This window comes from Megascapheus bottae, chromosome 30 (assembly GCF_031878675.1).
Source record: "Megascapheus bottae isolate mThoBot1 chromosome 30, mThoBot2.hap1, whole genome shotgun sequence".
Lineage (NCBI taxonomy): Eukaryota > Metazoa > Chordata > Mammalia > Rodentia > Geomyidae > Megascapheus > Megascapheus bottae.
In genome coordinates, this window is record NC_143538.1 from 10,729,517 (window position 1) to 10,757,300 (window position 27,784).

The following is a 27,784-nucleotide window of genomic DNA, read 5'->3' on the forward strand; positions in this document are numbered from 1 at the left end:
GCGCGCAGCTGCGGACAACTCCACCCCGGGCCACCCGGAGGCTCGAGCGCCCGGCGCCGGCACAGAGGGGTCAGGATGGCCGGTGGTGTGTCCGCCGCCCTGCCTGGTCAGGCGGGCAGGAAGAGGAGGGTGTGTCCAGCACACACCCCACAAAGTACCCCAAGAGAGAGGACGGGGGGCCTGCAGGTGTGTTTCTTAATTCATCCATCTTCCCTGATCACTGAGATCCACGGGATTCCTGAAAGATCAGTCCACAGAGAAGCCACTCAACCTGCTCGAGATGCCCGATGGACGCATGATTGGGGGGGACAGGACCCCCCCCCATACACACCCTTTCCCCACCGCTGTGTGGGGAGGAGACAGACCACTGTGCCTTAGTTCTGGCTTTCTTAGAGAAAAGAATGGCCCAGTAAGGTCCCTAAATGAAAGAAGAAAACATGACAGATTGTGGCCACTGATAGGGTTCAGGAAATCTCGTGACCTGTGGTTCTAACTTAGCCTTACTTTGTATTTCTTTTTCTTCCTGCTGCTAGTCTTACTGCGAAGTGCTCTGTCTGGCTGACTGTTAAACTGGATTTCCCCTTCTCTTCCTGAGCCTGGGTCCTCTGAATGGCCATTGTGTGGGTACAGGGCATTGGTTCCTCCAGGTAGGGGATCTATGGGTTAAGATCCTGGCCTTGGGAAAAGTCAAGGCCTTGTTTTGAAATTAGATACAATAGTCATTGGGTTTGTTGTTTGCTTTCTTGTGTTTAGACTGGGCTGGGAAACAGAGGTCTGTAAACCCAGAGGGCTTGAATGAGAGTAATTGAAGATCAAAGGCCACACACGAAATCCCAGTTGAGCAACTACAGCTCACCTAACCACTGAGTTCCAGCTTTCCCTAGTAACTAGATGAGATTGAAACATGAGCTACCTTTCAGCCCCACAAAAGAGCTAAGGGACAGCACCCAGGCCCTAAGTTCAAGACCCAATACCCGCACAAATGAACAGATAATAACCACAAGCAAAAGTGTGATGATCAAAATCCCACTTTCCATACTACCTACCATTTGCCTGAGGAAGCCAATTTAGAACCCATTTCTGAGCTTGGCCCATAACACGTTGATCCTGTTTAGCTTTCAGGACATGCAGGACAGTTGACCATATTTCTAACTGAAGATGAAGAACCAGAATCCGAGCTCTGAAATCCACAGGAAGGTATATCACAACAGCATGATAATCCACACCAGCTGAGCCTACTGGCAGCACTCTGGAGACATTCCACCTTGCTAAGATCCAGCGTTCTCCATAGAGACCAGGAGTAGCCAGAGAAAGCCGAGCATCAAAGAAAGAAGAGAGAGCAGTGGGTAAAATAAGCCAGAAATGACTTGGAATAGGAAGTGAACCCACACACAAAGCTGCTTTCTTTTTTCTTTTTCTTTTTTCTGCCTCTAACTCTTGCCCCATTGAAGTTCCTGTTCTGTGGTTTGGGCAGCTCAACCACAAGCTGAAAAACCAGCATTTCGAAATCGTTCAACACGGCAGGTATGGGATGCTGGGAAGTGAGGCACTTGAAGATCCAGGTATGTCCCTGACTATCTTTCCCCTCTACGCTGTCTGGCTTCCCTGGGAATTGATGGGGTGACTTCTCTTTAATTATCCAAACATAGCACCCAAGTCTCCTAATAGACATTTTCTATGTAATCAGAATAGCACAATTCATATATTTAGCTGAGAAACTGTGTGTGTGTGTGTGTGTGTGTGTGTGTGTGTGTGTGTGTGTGTGTGTGTGTTTACTGGGACTTGAACTTAGGGCCTCAGGCTCTCACTTGGCCTTTTCACTTTAGGCTGGTGCTCTACTCCTGCACTTTGCTGGTTAATTGGAGACCAGATTATAAGCATGGGCTACTCACACCTGTCTTGTCATCGAGACATTTTTAATATGCTGTTGTCTTATTGAATTTCTTAAGTTAAACACATTTTGGACCCAGTGTTACATTTGTGAATACTGATCCATGATATCATCACTGTTACTTTGTTTTTACAAAGAATATTCGAGTCGCTTAGGTTTAAATTGGGAAGCCTTCTCTTCCTAATACACAGGAACAGAAAGACGTTTGGCCTCTCAAGACATAGCTCTGTGATCAGGTCTAATGGTTGAAGTGGAGATTTCCTGTTTTCAAGACACGATTGCTTTTGCTTCTTAGCAGATGGGATGCTCGGTTGGACGGCACTCCGATAATGGTTCCTGTTCTTTGAAATGTGAAAGGCAGGTGTCACCATCTGGGTAACCTCACAATATCACAAGTACAACCACCTCCAGGCCTCCAGACGCACTTCAGTGGAGGTGTCCCAGCAATGTTGCTCTCCCAGTTTGACAGAGACGATGCCACGTGAGTGAGTCACTCTGCAACTGCTACACTCACCCTGACTCTGGGATGTGGGACTTTCTGAAACACTCTTCTTTAGAAGGGAAGAATATTCTACCTGCAATGGCACAGGTACTGGAGTTCTGATACTTCTCTGCCCACAAGAACTATGTCACTCCTCCTTGAGTTATCTCATCAAAGCTGAGCATTCTGACAATCCAGCCCAGGGTCAAATGGAAGAATGAAGACACATCCTGTGACAAGTCCCTTCACAGCCCAGGGGAAAGACTTGCTCTACTCTCCAGACAAAGCCAATATTGCTACAAGTTCTTGGCACCAAACACCATTCCCATTTTCTATATTACCACATCTCACCATTCCAGGCCAACAGAAAACAGAATTAGGAAAAAAAACAATTGAGACATATACCCAGATGTGAAGCATATGGAATAGTCAAATCAAAATGTATTCTGTTGTTCCAAAGGACAGAAGGTTTTAGCATGTGGGGTGAGGGCATGTATGTACTTCATTGCATGGTATTGAGAAAGGGCATTCCTTTCATTATATAGCTGGATTTTTCTATTCTATAATTGTTATTTCATTTCCTCCTTCTAGTGGCAGGTGTGGAGACCATGTTTAGTGGCTCACACCAGAGCCAACTCTTTATTGGCTGTCTATATTTTTACCTTCAGGCTTCATTTATCTGAATAAAGGAGAGCTCTAAAAGAAAATGGGCTTTATTCATTGAGCTACTTATATAATAAGATTTAAGTTGTACTGTGAAGTCTTCAGAAAGTAACATCAATTTTAGTTGCATTCATTGTAATTCTATGTAGAAAAGGATTGTAAGCATTTAGGCTTGTATTTAATACAAGTTAGTTAGCAAAACAAAAAGATCACTGATAAAAAAGATGTTCTGAGTTTGACTTTTATGGATGTTTGGCCTTTTCTAGGTAAGAATTTGAGTGACTAAAATGTAGTCATTTTTTAATGTTGAAATTAATAGAAAACATGAAAGATACATCTTGAAGAGGCTCAGTCCCTTTTCTCTGTTGAGTAAAACAAAAGCAAATGCACTTGCTTTTTTTTTCAGGTAGTGATTCGCTTTTCCCATGATTACTCAGCACTAACATTTTTATGTCTGATAACTTGAAACCCATCCAGTTAGCTGATTGTATTGACCTTCCACCAGCACGGGAGAGACTTCCAGACCACACAGGATTTCTAGGGCCCTGGTTTGGTTTGCTGTATATCAGCCACCATTGGCAAGAGTGAAGGTTATTCCAACAACTGACCTTGAGAAATGGGTGGTTGCACTTGGGACACTGGTCATGGCCATTTTTTTCTATTGTTGTAGTTTGGTTTTTATTTATTTATTTATTTATTTATTTTGCCAGTCCTGGACTTTACCTCAAGGCCTAAGCACTGTCCTTGGACTTTCTCAAGGTTAGAGCTCTACCACTTGAGCCTCAGCACCACTTCTGGCTTTTTGCTGTGTATGTGGGGTACCGAGGAATCGAACCCGGGTCTTCGTGCATGCTAGGCAAGCACTCTACCACTAGGCCAAACTCCCGGCCCCTGTAGTTTGGTTTTTAAATATGCCTATTTAAATTATTGAAATTAGGATTGGCCATTTCTCTCAGGACCAGAAATCTAGGCTCCTTGCCCTAGCTCCTTCCCAGGAGTTCTATAAACAGTACCCCCTGAATTTGTTTCCCTCTCTAATTGGGCCACCAGAATGTTGAGTGTAGCCTACTTCAGAAATACTTACTTGGACCTTGGCTATCGGAGCTACACTGCTTGTCTAGCTTTCTTTCCCTAAATCTGAGATGAAATGAAGGTAATTTCTGAGGGCTTGACTATTGGGATGGCAATCCATTCTCCATGATAAGCAGTGTAATCATTAACCTAGGTGCCCACCCAACTAAGACAGGCTGGGAAGCTCTAGCCAAGACCACAAATGAGGACACCCACAAAAGCTCAGCTGGGCTAAGTACTTCACTGTGATTTATGCTCGAGGCTAGTGGCTCATGCCTGTAATCCTAGTTATTCAGACGGTTGCGATCTGAAAACTGATTTGAAGCCAGCCTTGGCAGGAAAGTCTGTGAGTGTGAGACTTTTATCTCTAAGTAACCAGCAAAGAAAAAAGAAAACTGGAAGTGGAGGTAGGCTCAAAGTGGTAGAGCATCGGGCTTGAGTGAAAAATCCAAGCAAGAGTGCAAGACCATAATTTTCAAGCCGTAGAACCAGCAAAAGCAAATTAAAAGAAATTTGACCTTACTCCATTAATTTTATAATTTCTAGGATATAGGTACTCAATCTCCCCCCAGTAGAAATTATCTAGCTGTAGAACAGCCAGATTCATTAGAATCTAGAATGTAGAACAGCTACATTCATTAGAGAACATATTTTTTAGAGTACAAGGTCTTAGCTTCAACTTCCTGTTCAGTTGATTTTGCAATGAACAATAAAGAAACTACGAAATCAAGCATAGAATACGCTGTAGATGACTTAAAGGAGAGAGAACAGCTCAGCTAGTTCACCCACAGTTATCACGTTTGAACTTTTTACAGTGATCCTTACACCCGTCCTCAATTCAGGTTTTGACCTGTCTCCTTATTGCTGTAAGTATGGATTAAAGCGAAAAAGCCTTGCCCAGTGAACTTGCAAATCATGGCTGTACTTCTGTATCTCTGATCTGAAAATTCCCAGACTTACTCAAGCTGTATATGCTTCGGCCATGCACATTCATGGCTAAAATATGCTGAGAGAAACCACAAAATAACAAACTACATGTTCAAACAGACTAAGCCGTGGTGGGGTCTTTGCTGAGATTTCTATCTCTAATGCCTCATTTCATTCAAACAGGATCTTTCTTCAACAATGAGAGCTAATCACTTCTTTTGAGAATCATGGTGATGCTTGTTAGCACATGCTATATGTGAGGGTGATCTTGAACTAGATTTTTTTTTGTTAAAAAATCTTTCTCCTTGGGCTAGAAATAGATGACAGGAGCCAGCTTTTCAAACACTTGTGGAGACATTGTCCTGTTGGCTATTTTTGTTCTGTGTTGCTGTGATGTTTTATCACAGTATAGTCAAGGCAGGACTTGCAAGCCAGATGCTTTACCCTTTCCTGCACTTAACAGATAAGATGTGGAAGGAGAACACAGGGCAGAATTCACAGCCCCGTGAAACGTGTGACTGGCCATCGAATGGGTGGAAATTAAAAATGAGAAAGTGGGTAATCAATAAACCTTGAGAGGAAGCAAAATGGAATGTAAATTGGTCAGGAAAAACTACTCCAGACAGGTGATCAGGAAGTGTGAAGACAAATAAGACAGACAAAAATAAGTCAAAGGAAATAGTCTGGCTCTAAGCAGTGATGATAATAGGACCAATACAATCAAAGCTGGCTCCGTGTGTGTGTGTGTGTGTGTGTCTGCAATAAGACAGAGGAGAAACTGGGGAGGAGACGAAGGGGAGGGAGAAAAGGAGAGGAGGGGAGGGAGAGGAGACTCATTTGTCCCTCAACTCTTGCTTACGCCTCCCTGGGCCCGCCAAATTATTCTTTTACTCACAGAAACCAATGGACTTTGTTTGATGTTCCCTGTACTGAAAACTCTCCAGGCAGTAAACTGAGGCAAAAGTTAGGCTTACCTCCTTTCTTTTCTGACATGCCTGAAAATATCATTGTTTTAGTTATTCTGATTAGATGTTGATAATAGTGATGGCGATGATACACATAAATGTGTGAGAACAAATCCATTCTCCTTTATTCATTCATGGCCAGGATCTGAAGGTCAGTCCTACAGGCATTCACCTTGACCACAGATGTATCCTCAGTGACCCCTATTTATTCTGTATGGTGCAAGAGATTCGCCTTTATATTTTAAGCCAAAGAGAAATTCTTGAGGGATGAGGATATCTTATTTCACAACTCAATTCCTTAGCAAATTACAGTGTTCATCTTCAGGCACTCAATTTTCCAAAGCGATTGGACTGGGTGAAAGATTCTCAGCGCTTTCACCCAAAGACATCTCCCATGTTACGAGTATGTATTTTCAGTCAGGATGAGGATGGCAGCTCTGATAAGATGGAGCCCCTGAATTCTTGCAAACTTCTTGACACTGGGGCAGGAATTGGATGTTGATGACATCACCACGGATCCCTGAAAGATACCCAGACAAAAACAACCAGGGCCCAGTGCTGTCATCCTAGTTTCTCAGGAAGCTGAGATCTGGGGATCTCGCCAGGGCAGACACATCCATGAGACTTATCTCCAATGAACCACCATCAAGCCAGAAGTGAAGCCATAGTTCAAGTGGTAGAATGCTAGCCTGGTGATTGGATGAGCTCACTTTGGCAAAGCCCCTCCAGGATCTAAGAGTCTCCCAGAGCCCAGGAACAAAACAAGACAATGCGAATCAATGCTACTTCTATTGCAAGCTACTGAGTGACTGACATAAGGGCTCCGGCGAATGGGTGGCTTCATGATCTGTGCTCCACAGTCTTCCTGTGCTGATAGCAGCAACTTCCTGGTCACGCTAGCGGCATAAGCAGGTGCACATGAAAGATGACTATGCTGCCCTTAGAGCCTGCCAGCATACTGTTAATGTGAAGGCAGCTCCAGGCTGTGTAGCCAAGAAGGAAGTAACTGTGTCTCCTAAGTGAGGCGCCTGCGGTATTGCTGGGATCTGAGCCCTAATGGACCCAAAGCCACAGCCGCCTCTCACAGGAAAAGCTTGCTCGCCCTGCCGCCTCTCTCCTTCTGCGGCTCTAGAGACAGGTTCGATGAGCAGCCTGGTGTCTTTTGATTTTTTTAAAAAATTATTTTTCCTCCTTTCTTCTCAGGTTGCGAGGTTTCATTTCACCCCACACCGTCCACGTGATCAAAATCCAGTATTAATCCGATTGGGTGAACACTCACGAAACCTCTTCTATGGCGATGCACACAGGAAATGCAAAGCTGGGTGTCCTAATAGGCCTGTTCTTATTAAAAAGTAATTTTCTAGAAAAAGGAGCAAAACTATGGCAACCACACAGAAGTAGAATGAATATTTGTCAGGGATGTTTAACCTCAGTATCAACAAAAGGGAGCCTTTAAATATTAAAATCACTTCAAAGAGAAAAGCAAACCTAATACAAATTTATATGGAGTCATTGAATTTTGAAGTGAATTTGCAAACAGATGCAAAGCTGCCGTTTTCCGTGATGGCCCAAGATGGCTTGCATATTTATGTGAAAGAATGATTTTGAATTGCTGTTACTTATCTAAATTTGTAAAGTAGTTCAAGGGCAAAGAAAGGTTATATCATATTCACTAGTGTACGTAGACAATGCGCTTTTCCATGGAGACATGAGATATGTTTTCTGTACGCCTCAATGTGAAAAGATGTTAAAAAGCAGCTCATGTCTGATATCCTGACACTCGGGAGGCCGCGATCTGGGGATCGTGTTTTGAAGCCAGTCCAGGCAGGAAAGTCCATGAGAATCTTCAAAAAAAAAGCCCAAAACAGCAAAAACCTGGAAGTGAGGGTATAGCTCAAATGGTACAGGGCCAGACTTGAGTGGAAAAGAACAACAACAACAAGAGTGTGAGGTTCTGACTCCAAGCCCTGATTCCAGCATACACACACACACACACACACACACACACACACACACACACACACACACACAGTGCAATTTTTAGAAATATCATAATCTTCCAAGTTATTCTGATATGTAGTTGGAAAGCTGTTTTAGTTATCTACATACCTGATGTTAAAGACAACCTTCTCTGTCAAAGGACAGGTCTGTGCCTCATAAATAAATCAAGATGTAATGTATGGGGACAGACATACACATAATAGTTATATGCTATGCATTCTAATGAATATTTGTTTAAATAATGGCAACGTAGAAAAACATTTACCCAATGTGACCTCTTTGCTTAGTCAGCTCTTTATACAACATAGGTGTAAGGGGCTTATATTTTTTTCAAATCGTGCTTTTATTATGTTTTAGAAAGTGGAATTACTTGTTAGGTCATTAGAATTACTTGTCCCCAGCTTTGGTGACAAGGCTGGTAGTAGAAGAGAAGGCAGAACACCAAAGCAATGGTACAAGCACTGAATCCACATCAATATTCTTCTTTCTTCTTGGATTTCACTAGATTTTCCCATTAATGGCCCTTCTCTGTATTCCTCAGGATGCAGTCCTGGATCAAGCTTCTTCTGTAGTTAGCGTATGTTCACGGCCTCTGCTAGTCTGTGATGGTGCCTTTCTCGTCCCTGACTCTTCATGTTGACAGTGTGAATCAGGATGGTCCAGATTCTCAGCATGGGCTGCTCTGTCTGTCGGTACACTGGCAAGCTCTGAGCTCATTCTGGAAAGCACACAGGGGAAGGTGCTTTATTACCGCGGCGTCACCACCAATGATGATGACACCCAGCTCTGCGCGGTCCCTCGGGAGATTTAAGAGAATAAATTTAGGATTTGCTTGAACGTTTTGTCATTGTGAGGGGGCATGCAATTTAGTGCTCTCTCTCTCTCCTCTCTCTCTCTCTCTCTCTCTCTCTCTCTCTCTCTCTCTCTCTCTCTCTCTCTCTCTCTCTCTCTCTCTCTCTCTCTCTGTGTCTGTGTGTCTGTGTGTGTATGTTCCTAAGGTTTGAACTGGCCTTGGCTTGACAAGCAAGCCGGTCCCCAACAATCGAGGGGAAGGAGAGACATGAGATTTAGAGGTGGCTTTTGTCCTCTGCTCTGCCCTGGCACTGTCCTTTCTCATGAGTCAGGAGCCTGGTTTTCTCTCTTTGAGCCATGTCCTTTTCCAAACAGGAAAGAACAAATAAAACCACCACCCTTATTAAATGGCATTTGGGTTTTGTACCCGCCCAGGCCATCTCAGGAGGAACACACTGGCCTCCGGGAATTTACACACACACACAAAAAAAAAGTTCAGCTAAGTCATGCCCTCAACTCCAACACCCAGCCAAGTGAGAGCATTTCCTGGGAGAGTCATATGAGGCCCATTGCAATGGTATGAAGCCCTCAGGAGTTTTGAAAATTAAGGCAACCCAGCTGCCTGGCAGAGCACAAGCTGGAACAGGCTCTCAGAGGCCATGGGGAGATTTTGCAGAAGTCTCTTTTCACCAGGATCAAATCACCCTCCACGAATGCATGGTGCCATCAGGCTTTTCTAAAGCACATTCAGAATGAACTGAAAATAGCACTCTCTTTGTAAAATATATTTCTTTTTCCTCTTTGCTTTTGTAAGTAGATTTTCTTTATAAATAGTCAAAAAATAATAAAAGTCTCTGCAGAGCTAGGCATGGTAGCTGACTCTCATAATCCAGCACTCAGTAGTCCAAGGCAAGGAAACTGTGAGTTCAAGGACAGCCTAGGCTAGATAATAAGACCTGTCTAAAATTTAAAAAGAAAAGGCTCTGTATGCCCGGGTCTGTCTTATTATATAAAATAGAAGTTACATAGGTTTTACATGTAAAATAGAACTTCGTGACAATCTGCTTAGGGTAAAAACTGGTTTAAAATGGACTGCACTTATGTCCCTTGAAGAGAAACACAACAGGGACTATCACCTGGGAAGAGCCTCTGAAACTTTTTCCCTGGGGCCAAAGGCCATATCTGGTGGCCTGCACTGCCACCTGGAGACAGCTACTGGAACTGAGCAGTGAGCCAATGCGGAATTTTTTCAACTAGAGACTGTAATTTTGGCTTTCTATTACTTTCTGCCTATTTGATTTGGGGCAAGTTGTCCCTTTGGGTTTTTATTTCTTCATGTGGAATATGACTTTTCAGGATTTTGTGAGAGTTAAGTGAAATCATATCTAAAATCTTCAAGCAGTCCTTGCATAAGGAAAGGCTACTGATAACTATTACCATTTCCCAGTTCAAGTCTTGAGAGGCAGCTGGTTTGGTCCTGCCCCTGAGTCTAAAGCCCTCACTCAGATTGTGACATCAGCATGCTGTACCTGAAGCAAAATAAGAGGAGTTTTAAAAAAGTGATGTAATGACATTCATATAAAGCTAATTATTCTTCATTTTACTGACAAAACTCAAAATTTGGAGCCAGCCAACTCCCCAAAGTTGATTTTATTCTTTGTTTTCTTTCCTTTTTTCCCTGTGCCATCTTATAAAACTTACTTTTTATTTATGTAAGTAGTTGTGCAAAGGAGTCTCAATCTAGTTTACGAGTGCAATGTGTTTCTTGATCAATGTCACCCCTCCCACCATCCCTGTATGTTTCCCCTCCCCTGAAATTACCTGCTTCCATCCCCACCTATGCACATTAGCTATTCTGGTCACATTCTCTCATTTTGCTCTCTCCATTCATCTTCACCTCTCCCCTGCGTTCCCCGGTGACAAAACATCTCTCCCTCTTAAAGACAATAGACTAGACTTAGACCATGAGGAATCTAAATTTTGTAAAGGAAAAAAATGGTATAGGATAAAAAATCCAACAACACATCAAAGTGTCAAATTTTGTTAGGGAATCATCAGAGATCAAGATTTGATTTACAGCCACTGATGGATGTGTGTTTTGTTTTGCGTTTTGTTTTCCTACTGTGAGTACTTTGAGGACAAGCTTGAAACATTCAACTTAGCAGGGAAAAAAATAAAAATATCTGTGGGGAAATGGAGGGGGATTTGTCATTGCTCAGCCTCGGGCTAGGTTTAATATTAATCTTCATGGAGACATGTTTGCAGAGGGCTGGAGGGTAATCGGAATACACACCAGGTTTATTGAGCATGTAGTTGTTTTTTTTTTAAATCCATTTTTTTTGGTAGGGCTATTTTTCTTCTGCGATAAATGATTAGGGAAGGAAAAGAAGAAAAGCTGAAAATTGGTGCCCAGCGCTGTCTCTCCCCATTTGGGATTAACTGGAAGATAAATATATCTGCTTATAATGTATCGTCTCTGATGCAGTTGAAAAGATGGAAGTGTGCTCAGCGCTGTGCAGGCAGTGAGCTGTGAGGACAGCCACGAAAACAGAGTCTGTCAAGTAATAATGGACTCTCAGTGTGATTTTATTGACTGAATTTGATATACAAGCTCAGTACATTCCTGGAAAAATTATATATATACACACAGATATATGGGGAAATAAGTGTGACAAAATGAGAATGTGTTCTCCCTTCCCACGTATGGTCTCCAGATAAATACATTTTCTCAACCATTGACAAAACAGGGAATACCCTAACACATGGCTCACAGTCAAATTTGAGAGCTTGTATTAAAGTATAATTGTACAATTCAAACCAGAGAGGAAGGCTGAGCTACCACTACTTCTACTACTTAACCTTTTAAAGACAAAGGGCTTTAACTCAGCTCCTCAGACACTGTGTATTTCCCTTCCAAGTGGTAAGATGAATGAAAAGAGGTCATCCAGGGTTAGTCTTCAATCTTATTGGTAATTCTTCCTCCTCGATGTATGTACATAGGTAAAATAGTCTGAGTCTAGTAATTGTTGTTTAAAAGGTTAGAGGAAAACAGGTGTTATACTCATGAGTTCTTACAGGAGAAAAGTTGGAAGAGAGAACAATATGTATTAGTTTCAGTAAGAGAAATATTCCCCACTTTGGCTTTCTTTGGTAGCTTGGATTATTTCTTTCATATTCAATTTTTTCCTCCATGATGGCTAATGATCTGAAGTTTATTTAGAATTAAGTCATAAGCTGGCTTAAGATTCCACCTAAGACATTTCCTTTCTTTGCGTGTCTCTTGACAAGGGTTATGATTCCAAGGCAGGAAGAAGAAAATGACTTATCCTCTATAGCCCTGCAAGGCAGAGCCATACTTCCAGCAATCCAGGGTTTCTTGGAATACCTTCTGAGCCAAGAACTTGAGAGGAAATCTTTGGGGTTTCTAGTTAGGCATTTCTTCCTCCTGGTGTATGGAATGAAGAATAATAGTGGTTATGAATGTGATCCAAGCACTCGTGGTTCTAGAATCCTAGCTACTCAAGAGGCTGACATCTGAGGATCGCAGTTCAAAGCCAAGCAAGGCTGAGAGACTCTCATCTCCAACTAGCCAGCAAAAATCACGAAGTTGAGCTGTGGCTCTAGAGGTGGCGCAATAGCTTTGAGCAAAAACAAAAAAAAAAAGCTTAGGGACAGTGTGCAGGACCCCTAAATCCACTTCCCAGGACCACCACACACACATAAAACAAGTAGGTGGTAAGCATTTATGAAAATATCACAATTAATACAAATAATACACTAATAAATTACAATTACAATTAATATATACTAATAAATCTATATAAACAGAACTCCCTGATTACACAGAAATGAATAAATTGACATGAGAAAAACTAGATTTCAAACTTAGTTAAACATTTTTAAAAAAAAAAACAAGAATAAAGTCATTTCAGCATGGTAATGGTCTTCTCATCAGAAACAAAACAGGAGTTTTTAATTTCCCAAATCCTCATGGGATGCAGAAAATGTTTCTCTCTATTTTCTGTTTTTCCTTACTTTCACCCTGATAGGATGAAATAAATCATTACTAAAACTTTCACAAGAGAAAACACAACAACCCTAAATGTTTAGGTACTAAATAAGATACATGAAGTGAAAACTGGTACAACTATAGGGAAAGAAAGATAATGCTACAACTTGTCTCTCCCTTTTCCTCTACCCCTCCCTCTTTCTTTCTTTCTTTCTCTCTCCTGACCCACTCAGTAACTGAATAGGACAGGTGGACAGAAAATCAGTAAGAAGTGAAGGATGAACAATACTGTCACCCAGCCTAATCTATTTGACCTAATTTATAAAAAAATTTCAGCCAAAAAAAAAATCTGATCCTATAGTTCTCAGCGCACAGGAATTGTCCAGCAAGGCTCATTACATTCTGGACCACAAAACCAGTCTCCATTCACTTAAAAGGATTCAAGATGTACAAAGTGTATTATTTGGTCACAATGGAATTTAATTAGCAGTCATGACAGAAACATATTTGAAAAGCTTCACTGTATTTGGAAACTAAACTGCACGCCTCTGTATTAAACTCTAGAAGAAGAAAAAACTGGAAGATAATTTAGAAAGCATTTAGAATTGACTGAGAAGAAAAATGCCATTTCTGGTTTCAGTGCTGACACGGAAAGATCTTGGAAGATACTACTCTCCTCCGTCCAATAGAATAAAAGCTCAAAATTAATGAGTCTTCTTAACTCCTCAGAGGATGGGGGATCAAAGATAAACTGCCACTCTGAAAGCTGAACAAAGGGGCACAGGCAGTGAGACATAGTTCTCATTCAGTATTCAAGGGGGAATTTATCTCAAGACTCACACCCCCAGATACCCAAATTATGGGAATGTTCAGACCCTTATAAAATACTTGACAGTTGCATACTTTAAACCATCTCTAGGTTACTTCCAATAACTAATTCAATGTAAATACTATATAAGTAGTCATTCCCTTGCATCATTTAGGGAACAGTGACAAGGAAACTTTCTTTCTTGCATGTAGATAGGCAATTTTGTTTTTCAACATTTTCCATCCTCGTTTAGTACTATCTCTAGATGCAGAATTGAAGATACAGAAAAGTGACTGGCCATGCCTGAAGCAGAAATTTATTGGACCATAACTTGATAGGAGTGTGTGTGTGTGTGTTTGTGTGTGTGTGTGTGTGCGCGCGCGCGCGCACGCGCTCATTGGTCCTGGAGCTTGAAATCAAGGCCTGCACATTGTCCCTTAGCTTTTCACTCAAGGCTAAGACTCTACCACTTGAGCCACAGTTCCACTTGCAGATTCTTGGTGCTTTATTGGAGACTGTCTAATAGGCAGTCTCACAGACTCACGGTCTCACACACCCACCTGGGCTGGGTTTGAATAGCAGCACCAGATCTCAGCCTCGTCCGTAGCTAGGACTCACCAACCATTATAGAAACTCTTACCCAGCAAGTTTGGTGAGGCACTGCAGGCTGATCACAGACTGACAGAGGGATAAACTCTGATGGAAGAAGTCTCTTGGAACACTGGAATCAGGCTCTCACAGGGAGAAGCTGACACATATTCTTCATGACAGTAAAGAAGGAGCAATCCTGTGAAGTCAGCCCCCCCCCATCACAAAGCCCTACCTTCTAGTGGAAAAGCTGTCATTGTCATCCCTGGTCATCCTTTACCTTATCTTCTCTGGAGGAAAGACCCTTAACCCCGTTCCGGTTTCTTCTTGCTTGTGTTGCTAAAGGTGTGTGGAAGGAAGATGCAGGAATCTGCATTTCTGCAGAAACACATTTGAACATCACAGCCCAGAAAACAGAACCAATAAAAGAATGGGGGGGGCGGGAGGGATGTAAGATGCTGGGCAGACACTGGCGTCTCACACCTGCAATCCTAGACACTCAGGAGGCTCCGATCTGAGGATCAAGTTTCAAAGCCAGCCCAGAAGGACAGACCAAGGCACTCTCATTTCCAATTAACCACTCAATGGCTGAAAGTGTGGATTTGTGGCCAAGTGGTAGAGTGCCAGTCTTGAGTAGAAAAAGTCAGGCAAGAGCTTGGCCTGTAGTCGGCCACTTACGTATTTCAGGGATTGCCAAGTGAGCGCCGAGAAGGCTGATTAAGACTGACTGGAGAGCTCTCTCTCTCCAGATCTTCTGGCTCTTAAGTCTACAACGCGCAGCACTGCATTTCCACGAGCTCCGGAGTCCTTTGGATGTGACTTTCCTCCAGATGGCACTGAAGAACTGCTATCGGAGAATCAGTGGCTCGATAATGATATAGGATCCCAGCATAATTGTCACATGCACCGTGCTTATCTGGAAACAATGCCGACAAGCATTACCATCCAGAAACAGGACACTCAGTGACACATTATAGTTCTGTGGAGCGTGTATGAAGAAGGATAAGTAGCAACATTCTTCAGATTGATGTGAGTGGTTAATAGGATGAATGGAGTAAAAATAGACTATGTCAAACCAATTGTTGATTGAGGACCAACCGTGGGCTCCCGTGGGAACTTCAAACTGTACCTGAAGTTCTTCTGGCAAGGGCCACTCCCTAAATCCTCATACAAGAATCGGGAGAGGAACGTGGCAGATCTCGTCCCCGCTAAAGAGACATCTGGGGACATGGTAAATAGTGCTGTGCTGTATCCTGGTTTCTAATCTTTTGGATAAATGCCCAGGAGTGGCTAGCACTCTATTACTTTGAGCCACACAGCTCCATTTCTGGCTTTTGAGTCGTTAATTGGGCCTTTTCTACCTGGGGGCTGACTTTAACCTGTGAGCCTCAGATCTCAGCCTCCTGAGTAGCTAGGATTACAGGCTAAAAGCTCATTGGCTAAGAGCTAAGTTTTTAGTAAGACAGAGGTCATTGTAAAGCACTAGATGACTAAAGGAAATGGAAGACAGTCAGCTTGGACCCACAATTAAGGCCCTTGCACTCTGGTTACAGGCACGTTCATGGCTAGGGTTTCATGATGATGCTAAGTCTGTGGATGTAAATGTGAACTTTTCCCAAGTCATAGGAGGTTATTTACCAGCTCCAGCAGTTTACCTAAGGATGGTATCTTCAGCCCCCAGGAAGCTGAGGTCACAGGAAAGATGTCAATTTATTGCAGAGTTCTTTATTACATTTCATTATTCTACTCCATACTCCAGAAGTCCAAGAATTAAGATAGGTAGGAAGAAGTGTGTATCCATTTAGGGAAAGGACCAAAAAGCATTCACTGAATTCTCTCCTTGGCCTAATAATTCCCAGATGTTGAGGCCTCCGCTTGGACTTGGCTCCAGCGCCAAAATTTTTGAGCCAACAACTCTCAAACTCGCTGAAACAGTCCTGGGGCCGTTGCACTGAGGGTCTCATGCTTGAACTTTTATAACTTGCCATTCTGTTCCCAGGATCAACCAGGAGATGGCAATATGACTTCATGAAATGACATGGGACAGGTTTTTCTGGGTGTCGCCACCAGGTGTCAGCAATTACTCACCCTTCTGAGTCCACAGAAAGTGAGAAATCAGGTGTTATGCTTGGTTGATTCCAAAGCAAGCCTTACCTTCTTGGGAATTCAGTGGTTTTCATCGCTCCAGACAAAACTGTACCTCTTTATGGGTTTGTTTATGAAAGGGACTTTTTTTTTTCTTTTTAACATCACAGCTTGAGTTTCACATAAAGTAGAAGACCTATCTCCATGGATCGATAAAATGGCATAACATCAACATTCGAGACTTAAGATGAAGACGCCTGCAAATTGGAAAGGTTTTGAGAGGTCCTGAAGGATGGGTAAAAGCCCTAGGTATAGAATGAGGAACACAGGAGTTCAAGGTCTAAGACTATAGACTAAATGCTTAATGAGTCCAGTTTTGGGGGAAACCTGGAATCATTTTTATGGAGACTCTCAGTGCTCCAATATTGGCAACTAATTCATAATTTACAGCCAGACCAACAAAACACAGACTATAAAAGGAAAATCAACCTTTGCCTGCCTGCTGGCAGCTCCTAGATTTCCAGAAATGTTCAGCAGGGCTAGAGTTGGGCTGGAAAGTTCAGAAAGGGCAACATTTTCTCCTTTGTGTTGAAATGCTTACTCTGCACATGATAATGCCACAATATTGTCTTCTTCACATGCATCCTTAACAAGAAGTATAGCCGCCATTTGAATTTTTTAAACAGTGCTAAAAACATCTCCTTGGATTGTTTTCTTTGGCTTCTCTGGCAGGACAATCATACTTCTTACCGTGCCAAAGAAATATTTTCATAAATAATAATTGCCATAATATTTCTATGTGACTCACGTCAATTTGTCTATATTGGAAACTTGTCATTTTTTTGCCCTGAATATGAAAGTTAAACATGCTCCTTTGGGCAGGAAGGGGAGACCTTCAAACACTATATAAACACTTTATGAGCTACTAAAAAAGCTATGAATGGCCTGTCCTGCCCCTCATCCCATAATCCTCCCGTGCCCCCCCCCCCCACTCATCCGGCCACCTTCTCCTCCTCCTCCTCCTCTGCTCCTGGGACTTGAACTCGGGGCCTGGGTGCTGTGCTTGAGTTCTTTTGCTCAAGGCTCATGCTCTATCACTTGAGCCACAGCTCTACTACTTCCTCTTTTCTGGTGGTTATTTGGAGATTAGAGTTTCACAGACTTTCCTGCCCAAGCTGGCTTGGAACCATGGTCCTCAGATCTCAGCCTTCTGAACAGCTAAGATTACAAATGTGAGCCATTGGCGCCAACTAATTTTGCTTTTTTTTTTTTAAAGCCATCATTTTAACACATAGTCAGGATTGAGAAATTCTCCTTCCTCATCAGAGCCCCCTATATCAAAGTCACAGCAGGAAAAGAACACGCGCCATTTCATGTTTTATAGTGGGGGAGGGGAGCTATTCCTATTTATCTGAACGCAGAAAGCTGAAATTTTCCACGCGTGAGAAGACGCTCAGGTTCCATAACGCAAACCATGAGAGACAAATATGCACTTCTGTTGTTCTAAATAGCTGCCTGTATGATTTAAAACATTCCAGATAAGCCTCTGTGTCCTGCTTTATTGCTTACTGTCTGGATTTACTGATTCTCTGCTATGAAATATGGAGAAATTAATACCCATCTCTTTTTTTAATCTCTTTACCCTCTTGTCTATGAAATGTCTTACACTGCCAACATCGAAGGCACTGGCATTTTGCTCCCTAATTGTAGTTCACTTAAATTGTCCACAAAATGGGATGTGTACTCATTTTGTAAAAGACCATAATAATATGTCAAGACTACACATTGCAACCACTAGTTTTAACACTCAAATAACGGGAAAATAAGCCTACCAAGAAAAGAATGACATCATAAAAAAGAACTTCCTAAAGGAAGCAAGCGAGGCAAAAACAACATCCCCAAAATGAGTAAGATTGCTTAGCATCTGGTCAAAAAGATGATTATTAAGCAATTAGGAAAAGACAAAAAAAGGTGCAAAGAATTTGCACAGGCACTTCTCAAAAGCCAGAACCTGGGTGTCCAACAAGCATGTTTGACTCCATAAAGAAGTAAAAGAAGGAAAATGCAACCATGAAGCAACACACGCTGTAAACCAATGAGAATGGCTACAACAAAAAAAAGGGCAGCAATATGTATTTGCGATGTTGAGGAACAGGGCGAGCTATCATTCTGAATTTCTCTTAGGAACAGGAAAAAGTGCTTTCCAAAACTGAACCTATTTCTAAATTGAACTGGCACCAAAACAAAGGTAGTTCATTGCAAATAGATTTTTTAAGTGTATTGTTATTTTAAAAGATATAAAGAAGAGTTACTGTTTCATTAGTCAGGTAATGGACAATATCACTTCTTCCTTCTCTCGCTCCCAGTGGAACTAGATTTTTTTTCATATGCCATTGGATATCATAGCAATGAGACACAAGACGGACAAGGCTATCCCATTCTTAAATGGTTTTTTATTGTTATCATGAGAGACTGAAACTCTCGGGTGATTATCACAAGTACCTCCCAAACCCCCAAATCCTACCAAAGCAAACAGAAGGAATTTAGAGTTGTCCTCCTGTGTGAGTAAAAAGTGTGGGTGCCCCTCGCATGGTTGATTGACTCAAAGACCATAGCTGACTCTCTTCCTTCGGCAACTGCAGTGTGACTTAGTTTCCCCATCTGTAAGGTAGGGCTAGAAATGACCCCTGCCACACGAAAAGAGACTCCTGCTTGCTAGGTTGGCGCTCTACTGCTGAGCCACAGCCCTAGCCTTGCTTTTCACTGATGCTCTTGAGGAAGGAGTCTTCCAGGATCACAGGCTTAAACACACCCGCCGCCACCCGGCCTTGATAGAGGATGAAGTCTTGTAGAGTTTTCTGTTCTCACTGGCTTGGCACCATGATCCTTTCAACCTCAACTCAAGGTGACAGGTGTCTTGCCACTGTGCCCAGCTAAGGGTTGGCACAGAAGATCGGGAACTTTTCTGCCCCAAATGGTCACAAAGCATGGTCCTAGCTTCCCAAGCAGCTTGGATTACAGATGTGAGCTACTGTGCCCAATTTCTAAATGCTTCTGGAGTCTAATCTTTACCCCAAGAATGGCAGAGCAACTCAACTCAAGCAGCTAGTGTTTCCCAGTGTATCCATTGCTGACTTAAATGAAACGACAATGTGAATCCACCTAAGCCTATCGTTTCATGCTTGGAGAATCATGTAAATGTAATTATTCTCCTTTTGGAGCTCTCAGGCCCTAAGAGAATGTTCTTCTCTTAAAATGAGGGAAGTTGGGACTCGGGAATATGTTTGTTATATTTTTCCCTTCTCAATGTTCATGTAAGGCCATCATACCTTGAAAATCCTCCGCGTCTTTCTCTCCACTTCTGGGTTTTCTGGTTTGCTGACATCCATCCAGCAGCCTTGTCTTCACCCACAGACCCCAGTGAGTCCCAGCCATGCTTTCATTCCTCACTGCCCCCCCCCCTCAAAAGGTGCTTCAGGAGTAAACATCCTTCTCTCTGTAGACGGGCAGAAGAGGTAAGCCAAGCAGACATCATGTGACCAGGAGCCTTTGAAAGCTAATATTTAGCAATCCTTTTGTGGTCTTCACTTTCAAAATATTTGTCTCTGGGAATAATGTGTGAAGGAGTTTGTCAAGGGGGGAGTGGAGTGGAAGGGAGGACAAAACCCAAGCCCCACGGGGTTGCCTTCCTGGATGGGTGAGAAGACAGATCAAAGCATTAGCCACCTCACCTGGGGTTCTGCCCCCACAAAACCTGTAACCTGAGAGGTGCCCAGAGGCCCAGGCCACTTAGCCAAGTAAGGAGAGCTCATCACACACACACACACACACACACACACACACACACACACACCTGGAAGAGGGGCAGGAAGAGTGTATCATCTCAACACAAAAGAGTGTACCTTGCTTGTTAACATTTTGCTTCTCACTTTCAATATTTTTAAAGTTAAGAAAACATGGTAATGCACAATAAACATCCTTGCTATCAGCTCTGTTCTGTTTTAGTTGTGCTGCTGTGTATGTTTCACTGGAGACATAGTCATAGCAAGTCAAACTCTGCAAATGTCAGAAATAGCTATCCAAAGCACATATCTCCACTGACTTATCTGGTGGCTGGGTCTTGTTGAGGAATCCTGCTCTCTCTGGGAAGTTACATTCTATTTTGTAAGGTGGCGATGAGGACTGCTAAACAGGAAACTGTGCCAACTCATTACATCCAGGGCCGAGAATGTATCCAGGGTGGTTGGGTAGCTTGCACGTGGCACGCTTTAGAGAGGAAGACTGTGATGGAGGTCTGCTTTGTTGTAGATTTAGCATGCTATTTCTTACACTTACAAAGAGGTGAAGACCATGAGGGCAACAAGGCAGAAGTCTTGGTAAAAGAATAAACACAGAAAAGAGAGAGAGAGAGAGAGAGAGAGAGAGAGAGAGAGAGAGAGAGAGAGAGAGAGAGAGAGAGAGAGAGAGAGAGCTGTAAACATTTGCGGGTCAGAGTAAAGAATGGTCCACAGAACTCTGGATCATAATGTGCCACGTGGATGCCAGTGGCTCTTGTCTGTAATCCCAGCTAATCAGGAGGCTGAGATCTGAGGATCGTGGTTCCAACGCAGCCTGGCAGAAAAGTCTTTAAGATTCTGGTCTCCAATAAACTACTCAGAAAAAGTGGGAAGTGGTGCTGAGGATCCACTGATAGAGTGCTAGCCTAGAGGCTCGGGGACAGTTTCTAGGCTCTAAGTTCAAGCCCCAGGTCAGGCAAAGAAAAAGCTACAGGAGGAAAACCAGGCTTGGTGAATCCTTGGGTTTGAGCCCCCCAGCTCAAGGAAGATGAGAGCTGGCCCTAACTATCCCCAGGTCTCTGTGGCTCCTCCGAAGGACCTTCTTTGAGGAAAGATGAGTCAGGCATGGTTGATGTGTGTGGAGCTTTGAAAGTTCTCCTATGTAAACATGTCAGGCATTAGTGAGTTGGGACAGTGGAATTTTCTGAATTTGTAGAGGGAACGTGGATAGGAAAGGTGACCCTGTGAGCCTGGATCAGCAGGGTCTCGCGGCCTCTGGGATCGGAGGCATCTTTGAGCCACCAGCACGAGTACTTTGTGGTTGGTTGACGCTGGGTGTCTCTTTCGCAAGGGTCAGCAGGACTTTTCTCCAACAAGTCACTTCCCTCGCAGCGCAAGCCCACCATGAAAGCGAGGAGAAAAGATGAGGTCAATTCTCAAGCAAGCTAACCATCGCCGGCTGTTTGACGTGGCTCTGGATTTTTTAAAAATGCATTTCGAATTCATTTGAGATGGTAGGGAAAGAAATAGGATATAGGTGTTGTTTCAATCACAGCTTGCTTTTCATTCCAAAAAAAAAATAGAAATGAAATACCCCTGCTGAGGTGCTGTCTGCTATTCTTTTCTGAGCTGTGTGTGAGGATGTGTGCACGCATGTCCATGCACATGTGTTTAAAATGACAGTGATGATTTGGGTATAAGCATGACCTTCTGAGGTGATTTGACCTTGAAGAACTAGGGCTTCACAAAACTGTGCTTTAAAAGAAAAAAAGAAAGAGTAAAGTCAATCATCCCTTTTTTCTCCCACATTGCCACAAAGCGATCTTAGGTTTGATCTCCTTTAACCACTTAACATATGAAATGTGACATCCAAAAAGAAGAAGGAATTGAGGAAGGGTGATTCACCCTTCCCTGCGTCCCTTGCACTTGTACTTACAGTGGAGACGTGGGGGCATTTTAAAGCTTACCCTAATGCCTTCAATTTGCAAACCAATAGAGAAACTGATCTCTCCCCAAATCCTAGAAATACTTCCAGAATTTTCTGTTTGGAATGGAAGATAGGGGCACTGTTATCTCTGGGGTTTCCTTTCTCTTTTTCTTTCCCATCACCAAAATCTTTCTCCCACATGTCTTTCAATACAAGTCTTGCAAGGCCATTCCTCATTCCCCACACTCTTCCAACCAGCAGTCTTCTGGGATTTCAGGATTTTACAGTTGACCCCAACGTTGCTGCTGCTGCTGCTGCTGCTGCTGCTGTCACCCCCACTTCTCTGAACAGGGGACTAGCGATCTATTTTCCCACTCTGGGTCTGTCACAAACCCTGCAGATCTCATTTGCCTTTTAGCCCCACTGACTTGCTATTTGATATTCAGAGCAACCAGAAGATGCTTGGCTATCCCTCTGCCTTTCAGTCCCAGCTTGCTCACTTATCACCCGGATTCTTGTCTGGCTTCCATGGCTCATCTCCCACCGAGAGGGAGCTTTAACCTCAGAGAGCTGACTCTTGAGAGAACACGGAAATCAGAGCTGCCAGGCTAAGAACAACAAGAGCTCTTCTTGTGATTGCAAGGATCTTCTGGCAATAAAGAAGAAAGATTGGATTGTGCCTGGGTGATTGTACTCGTTAATATTCTAGAAGCATCTTACTTAGGGATCACCAATATGTACACACTTAGCCATGATTTCGAGATCAGACCCTAATTCCAGCCTCTTGTACTGGTGATTACTCGTGTTGATGATGACTAGTTTTGAATTCTCTCCTCACCTTTTGACGGTAGTCTTGAATAATAATGTATTTTTTTAAAAAAAATAATATATTGTTCCCGTCCTTGACTCCGCAAAGGTTTTCATAAGCTGGTTATCAAAGTTCCCTCCAAGTGTACAGATGCTACAAGATTTCTTCAGTTTTATCTGTCCAGAGCAGCCATCTGTCATCTTGGTACCTTTGAAGAGTTTTTGCTACGGAGGGAAAATGTTACACTAGCAGAGAAAAGAGAAATGAGTCCTTTACAGTGATGGAGAGAAAACCTGCCTCTTCCATCACGCACTCTATCCTAAGTGTGGCTTTCCAGACAAGGAGAAGATCCTGGGTTTATGCACCAAGCCATGTTGTCATGTCTATAACAGCCAGTTGGGGAACCATACCACATCTTCTGAGCAAGTGAATTCAGGGGAAAATGAGGAGAGGTTGTCCCTGTCTGCCAGAACCAGGAATAAACTGACGTTGTTGGGCAGAGCACGAGGCATGGCTCCCCCATCCACCAGCAACCCAACTACACTGCATTCTGTATCTGTGTTTCCAGCTATTACACATCACAATGGGGAAAGTTCTCTGGGCCGCTGGTTGTGTCAGCAACCATCCTTCAAAGAGCAGATATAAACTCAAGGCACAATATCTGGCTAGTCATAAGACCAGAGAGATTTGTACCTGGGCTGGAAATAATGAGAAATAAGGAGTTTATTCAGCTACCTCAGTAGGGAACAAAATAGCACTGGAAAGGATAATTTCATACTTTGTTTTTTCTTTTTTGTGGGGTGACAACCAAGACCCCAAATGCTGGTTAAAAGGGAGGTTGAGGATCAAGACCAGGGCTTTCTAACAGTGTCTTATTGTACTGGAATGGACACAGCACACACGATTCTCAAGATGGGGGAGTGTTAGTTGAAGTGGTTACTGGATTTGGCCCAGTGAACTTCATCAAGGTCCTCTTATTTATACTTCTAAGAAATGGACGGGCTTAACATGCAATGCCTCATACCAGTCCCTGGCTCTGGTTCTGGCCATTGTCTTCATCGAATGTTTAGTAGAAATGGCTGGGATCTAAACACCACTCAATTGACTCTTAAAGTATGTAAATTGAACTCACCAGGAAAGAGCACATGGTGGAAACAGAAGAGTTCACTTAAATATCAGCATCATTTGTAAAAAGAAGTTTGCAGTGGTGGTAGAATCAAATGCCTTTGTGTTGTCTACACAAATGTCTCCATCATTATGCGTGAGCTGGGGAATGGGCTAGTTCTACACGTTTCATAAGTCGTGTGTTACAGAATACCAATAGAGCAGAAGCAAACACATGTGTAAGAAAATGGGGTTTTAGAGACATGGCTTACTTGGTAGAGTGCTAGCCACTGAGCAAAAGCATCAGGTACCAAGTTCAAGTTCTGGTCTCTGCCCAAACAATAAGAGATGATCACTTAACACCTGAGTTTAGACAGCCCACCCAGGTACTTTAGCAGAGCATCAACAAGTAAAATATTTATATCAAAGGGATCTTTGTATTTAACACAATGTATTCATGTTAAAAATTTGGGTAGTATATTTTTTCATATATTTTTATTGTAATTAATAGAAGGGTTACATGATATTTGCCAGATAGAAGGTGCATTAATTCACATAGATTGATACCCTTTCACATGTCTTGGTCCCCATTCTCTCCTCCCTCCCCAATCCCTCATCTTGTTTTCCCCTCTTCCCTATTGTTACTGTATCTCACTTTGTTACCTGATATATCGGATATATTTGTATTTGGTTATTTGAAATTGGTTTGGGTAGTATATTTTTTCTTTACTGAATTTATTTATGCAATAAATACTTCCCCCCACCCCCATTCTTAGAGATATCAATCAATACAAATGACGTTAGGTCTTGAATATTTTCTTAGGCTTATTTGTAGCTCACAAATATTTATGAGATAGAAATCTTACATGGATTTTTTTGTTTTATTAGACACCTATGAACTACATGTATCAGAAAATGCTTTCTTTTATTCTACCATGACTATTTGTGGCTTCTGTATTTAAATTCTAGAATTTCTAACTTAATAAGGATTAGAGTCTGTGACATTCAGTTTAAGACTTTTTTTTAACAAAAGGAGACTCGATTTAAATATGCTTTAGGAAAAGGTTATAAAATAGTATCAACATATAGACAGAATGTAGTTTGACCCCCTAAAGGAATCTGGGTATTTTACATTTCATGTTTTTGCATTATCCATATATCTGTTTTTGTTTTTTAAAGAAATACCCTGAAAGGAAATTGAGTCAGAAGCTTAGTTATGAAAGACTGAGCCGTAGGCCAAAAGCCTAAGTCAGTGTGTCACTGTGAGTGTGTGACAAGTTGAATCTAGTCTTTCATATCCAGTTCATAGAATCATTTTCTTTTCTTTCTCCCTTTCAATTCTGTTCTTCGGGCTGGGTAAAGTCTACTGATCTGTCTTCAAGTTCACTGGTTATTTCTTCCCTTCCAACTAACAAGCAAAAGCAAAGATGATCCAGCACAAATGAGTCAACCAGGGTCTGCCATTGTCTTAAATCTCCAGGACCCATAAATCTAGGTTCTACCGAGGGACAGTCTGTGCTGCGCTGTGTAGAAATTCTTTCCTGAATAAGGAAATGAATGTATGATGAGTACAGATCATTTCTTTGTTCTACTGAACTTTAGGAAGGTTCCTTTTACAGAGGAAAGGCACAGTGTCTGAAAGACTCCTTTCCAACATTATTTATATGCAAATAAATATCCACAATTACTTCTGCCAGAGAAAAGGTAGAGAGCATTACCAATTATGGGAAAAAAATTATGGGATAAAACTCAGGTTTTAACCTGCAGGAAGTTAGGGTAAAGATTGAGATGTTAGATGTGAAAAGATCAGCTGGTACTGTGAACCCGTCCTATTAACCACAAAAGTGCAAGCCAAATTGCAATGACTGACACCATCTGTTCAAGATGAAATAGCAAACCACACTTCAGACAAAAGGCTTATACCGAAAATATATGAGGACTGCAAACAACGCCATAGAATAGGTGTTTTAAAAGAAAGAAAGAAAACCTGTATGCACAGCTGCTCAGGGCTTCATTTCATAGAGATGAGATGGCGGCATCTAGGTATTTTGCTATCTGTGTGTTCTGTAGTCTGACCTGGGCAGAGAGGCAGATTGTGTTTCCGTCTCCTTCTGGTTATATGGAGGAGCTAACACTAGATAGGTAGAAAAGCTCTTATGCTAGTCCATGGTGTTTCTCAACTCTTATCCATGCTTAGGATTTTATAATTCTGTACACTCACAAACACAGGCCAGAAAGTTCATATGACACCAAAGCCCAAGGTATTTAATTAAATCAGACAAAAAGAAATCAGGCTGGGTGCTGGTGGCTCATACCTGTCATCCTAGCTGCTCAGGAGGCTGAGATCTAAGGATTAAGCCTGGGAAGGCAAGTCCATGAGACTATTCTTCCAGTGAGCCACCTGAAAAATCAGAATTAGTGCTGTGGCTCAAATTGATAAAGTGCTAGCCTTGAGCAAAGGAGCTCAAGGACAGCACCCAGGCCCTAATTTCAAGTTCCATGACTGACAAAAAAAAAAAAAAAGACTACAGGATACCAAGTTCTGACTCCATACATTGGTCAAGAGTATCGGGGCCGGGAGTTTGGCCTAGTGGTAGAGCGCTTGCCTAGCATGCACGAAGACCCGGGTTCGAATCCTCGGTACCACACACATAGAAAAAAGCCAGAAGTGGTGCTGAGGCTCAAGTGGCAGATCTCTAGTCTTGAGAAAGTCCAAGGACAGTGCTCAGGCCCTGAGCTCAAGGCCAGGACTGGCAAAAGAAAAGAAAGGAGTATTATAGGCAGACCCCTGATGAGAGTCTAATACTAGCTAACTTTGAATGAACTTTTACACCTCAAATCCTGCCTGTCTCAAAGGAAGTAGGAGCTGAGGACCATTTTTCTTACTTTTTGCTTTGAACCCAGGATAATTTCAACACTGGATTTTCAGACAGCAACACTGCTTTCTTTCTCTGGCGGGCTTTCTGTGGGCTTTACTTTGTACTTGTAAGCAGGAATCCAACGAGTCATTTGGGAAAGAATGCTTGTGTGATTCCAATACCGTGCTTACCAGAGAAATAGTATTTATTTTCTATCTTCAGCAAGCCCAACAGTTGACTACAAACACATTTTCATTGATTATTGTGTTTCTCTTATTCTCAGATACTTTCAAAGCTCAGCCCATTACTATTTCATGAAGAAAGCACCCCCACACATGCCTTTTTTTTTCTTCTGTAAGATCTACTAGGTCAGTACTGTTTTTCTCCCCAAAGAGTTTACATCTAGAGTTTCAGTGATGCTGTATGTTCCGCTTGTTCTCGTCTCACCCATTCTTAAAGACATCGGCTAGAAAAGGCAGTCCATAAGGCTTTACCAAGCCAGAGTAGACTGGGACTTTTAAGATTTGTGTTCTATACAGATCTATGCAGCCTTTCTTGAGGATCAATATTCATGAGCTTTTGATATCAAGAATATTCTTCCGTTGGTTTTCTACCTAGGAATAATATCGATCTGATACCATCCATAATTTGACAGCTGCATGAGTGGATAATATGATTTCTCTAAGGAGCATGCACTTGCAGTATCAAAATAGGAAATGCAGAAGAGATGGATGCTTACCAGCTGTAGAATTGTTTCTCAGGAGCTTTGTTTCTTCAGTTGTAAATCAGTTACCCTCAGCCTCATGGTATGACTTTAAGCATTAAACACTGGTGGCCTGTGTGAGGCCTTGAAGACTAGCTTACACAACGCCTGGCAAACGGCACACTTAACAAATTAAGTGAGAATGTATTTTTTTTCCATTGAGAAATATCCCTGTTCCAATTATTTGGATCATAGCAGACATTTTTTACAACATTTTATCATCTAACTTGAAAGAAAAGTTTAACAGAACAGATTGCTTTGGAAATG

General features: G+C 42.3%; 1 protein-coding gene and 1 long non-coding RNA gene across 2 annotated transcripts in view; both read right to left on the bottom strand.

Moving 5' to 3' along the window:
* The window catches only part of Mctp2 (multiple C2 and transmembrane domain containing 2), a 112,099-nt gene extending 110,979 nt beyond the window's left edge, over positions 1-1,120 (bottom strand). The window contains exon 1 of the mRNA XM_090321719.1: positions 1,047-1,120. The gene's annotated coding sequence lies outside the window, so the exon portion shown is untranslated. The remainder of the gene's footprint in view (positions 1-1,046) is intronic.
* Positions 1,121-11,619: 10,499 nt separating this feature from the next.
* On the bottom strand, positions 11,620-27,543 carry LOC150044408 (uncharacterized). Its single transcript, XR_016533178.1, has 3 exons — positions 27,494-27,543; positions 19,611-19,777; positions 11,620-12,236 (listed from the first exon to the last, which is right to left on the bottom strand). It is a non-coding gene; the product is annotated as an uncharacterized LOC150044408 (long non-coding RNA).
* Between the last annotated feature and the right edge of the window lie 241 nt (positions 27,544-27,784).